We start from the raw sequence: 6558 nt of genomic DNA on the forward strand, positions 1-6558 counted from the left end.
CTCCTGATGGGTTCTTTCGGTGGGTATGTCCCTCCCACCTGTGTGTGACACCTAGCAGTGGTGAGACAGGTGCACAGGGAGCCATCACATTGGTGGTCCTTTACAAAGGCAGGCCCAGGTCCAACAACATGGACTCCACCACAGTTGGGAGTTTGTATCTACAGCAGTCTTCTTCTACCTTCTGAGCCATTGTGGTGCTCCATCTACTGGCCAGACACCAGCCCTCCACCTGCTTCCCCCTTTCTCGATTCTGGGACCCAGCGGGACAGTGCAGCAGAAAGAGAGGCCGACTCAGCCTGAAACTCATTTATCAAAAATTCAATAGCCAGGTCCAGTGGGAAGAGAAGGCAGAGACAAAAAGGGAAGCCTGAGGGAGCTGGTGGGCTGCATTGCATTTACTTTAATGCAAAGAGCTGAGGGAGTGGATCTGCACATGGGGTTGGATAATGTTGCAATGCTGGAAACATGGTTGATGAAAGGGCAGTAGTGGCAGCTCAGTATCCCAGGGTATGGAGGCTTCAGCCAACAGTTCAGTTTAGTTTATTGCCACGTCTACCGAGGTACAGTGAAAAGCTTTTTGTTGCGTGCTATCCAGTCAGCGGAAAGACAATACGTGATTACAATCGTACCATTACAGTGTAGAAAATACATGATAAGAGAATAACGTTTAGTGCGGGGTAAAGTCAGTACAGTCTGATCAAAGATGGTCTTAAGGTCACTAATGCGGTAGATAGTAATTCAGGACTGCTCTTTAGTTGTGGTAGGATGATTCAGTTGCCTGATAACAGCCAGGCTTTTCACTTCCTTTTACCTAATGTCTCTGAAAACGGACTAAATCAGAAACCCTATGTTATGAGATGCGATCACCTCCTGGTACTAAATATCCAGGTAACGTTTCCCCTTCCTGATCGTCCATCAGCTGAAGCTTGGTCTCTGGCTCAGCTCTTCAAGTCACAAACACCAACTATAGACACGTGTGCCCTGGATCACACCACCATTCAGCGACTCACATGTGGTTGCAACAAGTCATTTTTATCACCTCCCTTACAGGGAACCTTAGGGATTAAATAGATTTTAACTACTTACAAAATATTCAGTTAGGTTTTTCTTCAATATCACATTGTTGGAAGCCATTCACCCTCAAGGGCCTGTCCCACTTTCACGACCTAATTCACGACCTCTGCCCAGTTTGCCCTGACTCATACTCGCAGCATGGTCGTCACGAGGTCGTAGAAGGTTGTAGGAGGTCGCAGGTGGGTTGTGATGCTCGTGGCATCAAGTAGGTCGGGGCGTTTTTCTAGCCTGATGAAAAATGTTCACGAGTAAAAAAGGTTGTGAATTAGGTGGTGAAAGTGGGACAGGCCCTTTAAGAGAGCTTAAAAAGCAGAAGTTTGGCAAAAAAAAAAAAAATATCAGCCACCTGACTTGCACCCAGATCACATTGATGTCAGGATCAACACAAAATGCTGGAGTAACTCAGCGGGACAAGCAGCATCTCTGGAGAGAAGGAATGGGTGACATTTCGGGTTGAGACCATTCTTCAGACTGAGTCAGGGGAGAGGAAGACACAGATATGGAAGGGTAAGGTGTGAAAACGAGAGATCAAAGAGGACAAAGCTAAAGGAAAATGTAGAATAGATCATTGTTAGCTCGGGGAAAGTGACAATGAGGCATACAAAGTATAATTTAATCAGGAGGACAGTCAGACTGGTCAGAGAACTGGGATGGGGGAGGGATGGAGAGAGAGGGAAAGCAAGTGTTACTTGAAGTTAGAGGTCAATCTTCATACCGCTGGGTTGTAAGCTGCCCAAGCGAAATATTTCCCTCTCTCTCTCCATCCCTCCCCCATCCATTCTACTGGATTCTAAATCACTGTGGCACTACAGGGGAAAGTGAGCAAAGTGAGGTGCCAGATAGTGTTAATTCTCTTGATAACGTGAACATCACAAGCCTAATACTACAGCAATTTACCGTTGTAAGTGCCACTGTCATTATTAAAGATGAAAACTCATCAGTATTTGTACTAAGCACACTTAAGGTTGCCAAATGTTGTGTTTAATTAATCTTTGTAAAAATAAAGTCTGAATTAAACAATAAAACCATGTTGGTGTTTTTAATCAGCACAAATTATCACACACTTGTAGCAATCATAAGTGGCTACAATTGTAAATTCTAAAGTGTAGAGGAGCCAAATTTTGAACTTCCTATCTGTTGTGTATGAGCCATTAAGCTTAAGTCAGTATTATTATCATGTCTGATATTTTAAGTTTTAGTTTTTATCTCCCTGTATTTTTGTAGGTAGGATTTGATACATAGCTAGGGTGTGTTTTTTTTGTTAGAGGAGTGTTGCGCAGATTCCTCTAACGGATTAGAAGTTTCAGTTAGGTGTCGGAGTGAGGGAAAAGCAATTAATCAAGAAACGACATCTGGAAGATTCATCTTTGCTGTCTTTTGTGTGTCGTGAGGGCTTTACGCTCTACCTCCAAATCATCTCCGATAATTAATGGCTATCGAAGTTGGACAATAGACAATAGGCAATAGGTGCAGGAGTAGGCCATTTGGCCCTTCGAGCCAGCACCGCCATTCAATGTGATCATGGCTGATCATCTCCAATCAGTACCCCATTCCTGCCTTCTCCCCATATCCCCTGACTCTGCTATTTTTAAGAGCCCTATGTAGCTCTCTCTTGAAAGCATCCCGAGAACCTGCCCCCACCACCCTCTGAGGCAGAGAATTCCACAGACTCACCACTCTCTGTGAGAAAAAGTGTTTCCTCGTCTCCGTTCTAAATGACTTACTCCTTATTCTTAAACTGTGGTCCCTGGTTCTGGACTCCCCCAACATTGGAAACATGTTTACTGCCTCTAGCGTGTCCAAGCCCTTAACAATCTTATATGTTTCAATGAGATACCCTCTCATCCTTCTAAACTCCAGAGTGTACAAGCCCAGCTGCTCCATTCTCTCAGAATATGACAGTCCCGCCATCCCGGGAATTAACCTTGTAAACCTGCGCTGCACTCCCTCAATAGCAAGAATGTCCTTCCTCAAATTAGGGGACCAAAACTGCACACAATACTCCAGGTGTGGTCTCACTGGGGCTCTGTACAACTGCAGAAGGACCTCTTTGCTCCTATATTCAATTCCTCTTGGTATAAAGGCCAACATGCCATTCACTTTCTTCACTGCCTGCTGTACCTGCATGCTTACTTTCATAGACTGATGTACAAGGACCCCCAGATCCTGTTGTACTTCCCCTTTTCCCAACTTGACGCCATTTAGAAGTACTTTGAGAATGGTGTAAAAACTGCCATTATATGTTGTTTTGGGATTTTAACTTCTGTGATGGATCTTTACCCATCAATTTAACCATTATTGTCCTTGCATGGAACACATCAATTTAGATATTTTTCCTTTTGCAGTTTTAAAGTATAAAATTAATTTACGGAAAACTCTGCTTTGAGTGTCGAATAGGTCAGGAGTACACATTACTGGCAACAATGCTGAATACACGATTTAACTGCCAGTTGAATCGCCCCCCCCGACCAGTCTGAAGAAGGCTCTCGACACGAAACGTCACCAATTCCTTCTCTCCATAGATGCTGCCTCACCCACTGAGTTTCTCCAGAATGTTTCGTCTACCTGTCAGTTCCTTATGCCAGTTTACCCACTGACTTACTGAGTTTCTCCAGCAGTTTGCTTTTTGCTCCAAGAGCCAGTTTCTTGTTTTTCAGAGTTCCCATCATACCTGCACCCCTGTGAAGAGCAATGCACTTGCAAGCTTGGTTTTCCAGAGCATTTGTCACTGAGAGAGCAGGCTGACCGGTTGCATCATGGCTTGGTTCGGCAACTTGAGAGCCCTGGAAAGGAAAATCCTACAAAAAGTAGTAAACCCTGCCCAGTCCATCATCGGCTCTGACCTTTCTTCCATCGAGGGGATTTATCGCAGTCGCTGCCTTAAAAAGGCTGACAGTATAATCAGAGACCCACACCATCCTGGCCACACACTCATCTCCCTGCTACCTTCAGGTAGGAGGTACAGGAGCCTGAAGACTGTAACAACCAGGTTAAGTAATAGCTACTTCCCCACAGTCATCAGGCTATTAAACCTGGCTCGGACAAAACTCTGATAAGCCATTATCTGTTATTTGCACTTTATCAGTCTATTTATTCATGTGTGTATATATTTATACATGGTATATGGACACATTGATGTGTTTTGTAGTAAATGCCTACTATGTTCTGTGTGCTGAAACAAAGCAAGAATTTCATTGGCCTATCAGGGACATATGACAATAAACTCACTTGAACTTGAACTTGAACTTGAAATGCTGCAAGACCATCCACTGATGCCAGGACTGCTCTCTGCATTGCCTCGTAACTTGCTGGTCACAGGAACACACCAAACAGCAGATATCTGCCCGCTCACCTAATATATTGCTAATTGCAGGAGCACGATAGTCATCCAAGCACTATATCTGCAAAGAAATCAGTTAAGTGGCACAGCGGTAGAGTTGCTGCCTTACAGTGGCAGAGACCCAGGTTCGAGTCTGACAGTGGGTGCTGGTCTGCACAGAGTTTGTGTGTTCCACCGTGACCTGCGGGGGTTTTCTCTGTGTGCTCCGGTTTCCTCCCACATTCCAAAGACGTACAGATGTGTAGGTTAATTGGCTTTGGTAAAAATTGTGATATTGTCCCTAGTGTGTAGAATAATGCTAGTGCACAGGGTGATGGCTGATCAGTGGGCCGATGGGCCTGTTTCTGTAAATTAAACTAAAAAGTTAAAGCTGGTTTTCTTCTTCCAGTATGAGCCATCTCCACAAAGTGCTCCGTTCTTCCAAAACCAAAGCAATAAGTGCCCACAGAACACCCTAGACCACCATAGAGCATCGCAATCAAGACACCACAGAGCTTTGCGATTTTAGAGTTTGCTCCATTTTCCCATAAGCTCACCAACCTCAACTCAACCTTCCGATCATGATTCTCCTTGTATTCAGAAGTCAATAGTCCCCTCCGGGTGGTGACTGGGTTCTGGGGTGGGAAATTACAGAGCCACATCGCCTAAGTGAAGACAAGAGTTCCACTTCTGTGTGGCACTGCATTAAACTTCTGCTGGAAAATAAACATACACCAACTTTGTCTCTGCAAAGATACATTTAAATAAATGCACCTAGAAATTAGAACAGTTCTGGAAACAGACCTTAAATTCTTGCAAGCGCCAATTACTTAGTGGCATTTGAGTTCTATAAACATGATCGTTAAAATATTATATGCAAATAAAATTAAGCAGTCTAGATGTCTATTTCAGCCAGGAAATAAGGTAAAGATTTAGCTCCTTAAAGTCTCCACCTTGTGGCAAAACCTTGCTTAATTAGTCAAGAATCAAGAGTGTTTTATTGTCATGTGTCCCAGATAGAACAATTACATTCTATTAAACTTGCAACAGAATATGTAAAGATAGTACACTGTAAACAATAAAATAAACAAGAGAAAAAATGTTCAGTGTGTATATATACACACATACTCACAAGGACACATACATATATGTGTACACATACACAAAAAACAAACAATAGTAGTGCAATAATAACAACAATAGTCTATTGTAGTTCAGAGGTAATTTGAGGTTGTAGTGATTAATAGCCTGAGGGCTGTGGGGAAGCAGTTGTTCCTGAACCTGGATGTTACAGTTTTCAGGCTCCTGTACCTTCTTCCCGATGGCAGGGGTGAAATGAGTGTGTGGCCAGGATGGTGTGGACCTCTGATATTGTTAGCTGCCCTTTTGAGGCAGCGACTGCGATAAATCCCTTCGATGGTGGGGAGGTCAGAGCCGATGACGGACTGGGCAGTGCTCACAACTTTTTGCAGGCGTTTCCGCTCCTGGACATTCAAGTTGCCGAACGGGGCCATGATGCAACTAGTCAGCATGCTCTCTACTGTAAACCTGTAGAAGTTCAGGAGAATACTCTGACATACCGAATCTCCTTCATCTTCTCAGGAAGTAGAGGCACTGATGTGCTTTCTTCATAATTGCACCAGTGTGCTGGGTCCAGGAAAGATCTTCGGAAATATGCACACCCAGGAATGTGAGGTTTTTGACTCTCTCCACAATCGTCCCGTAGATATAAGCACGATTGTGGGTTCTTATCCTTCCTCTTCCAAAGTCCACAATCAGTTCATTGGTTTTACTGATATTGAGAGCCATGTTGTTGTGCTGGCACCATTTGGTCCATCGGTCGATCTCACTTCTTTTTTTTTTTCTTTTTTTAAAAATATTTTTATTAGAAGTAGACATATTATAAAGTATAGTTACATATTATAGTAAAAAGACTTTTCATATACATCAGTCATACATTATTAAAATGTTCAATTATCAATTACTTCTGCTTCTAGTGTTTTTATTTTTTATAGAAAGAGAGAGAAAGAGAGGGTAGAAAGTTACAAATTAAAAAAAACAGAAAAACGGAAGAGGTGGAATGGGTTACCTGTAATACGTCAATGGAGATAGGTTCATAGAAAGTATAGCTTTTCATCTGATCCTGAGTTCAAGTTTCAGTTGGA

This window comes from Leucoraja erinacea, chromosome 12 (genome assembly GCF_028641065.1).
Source record: "Leucoraja erinacea ecotype New England chromosome 12, Leri_hhj_1, whole genome shotgun sequence".
NCBI lineage: Eukaryota > Metazoa > Chordata > Chondrichthyes > Rajiformes > Rajidae > Leucoraja > Leucoraja erinaceus.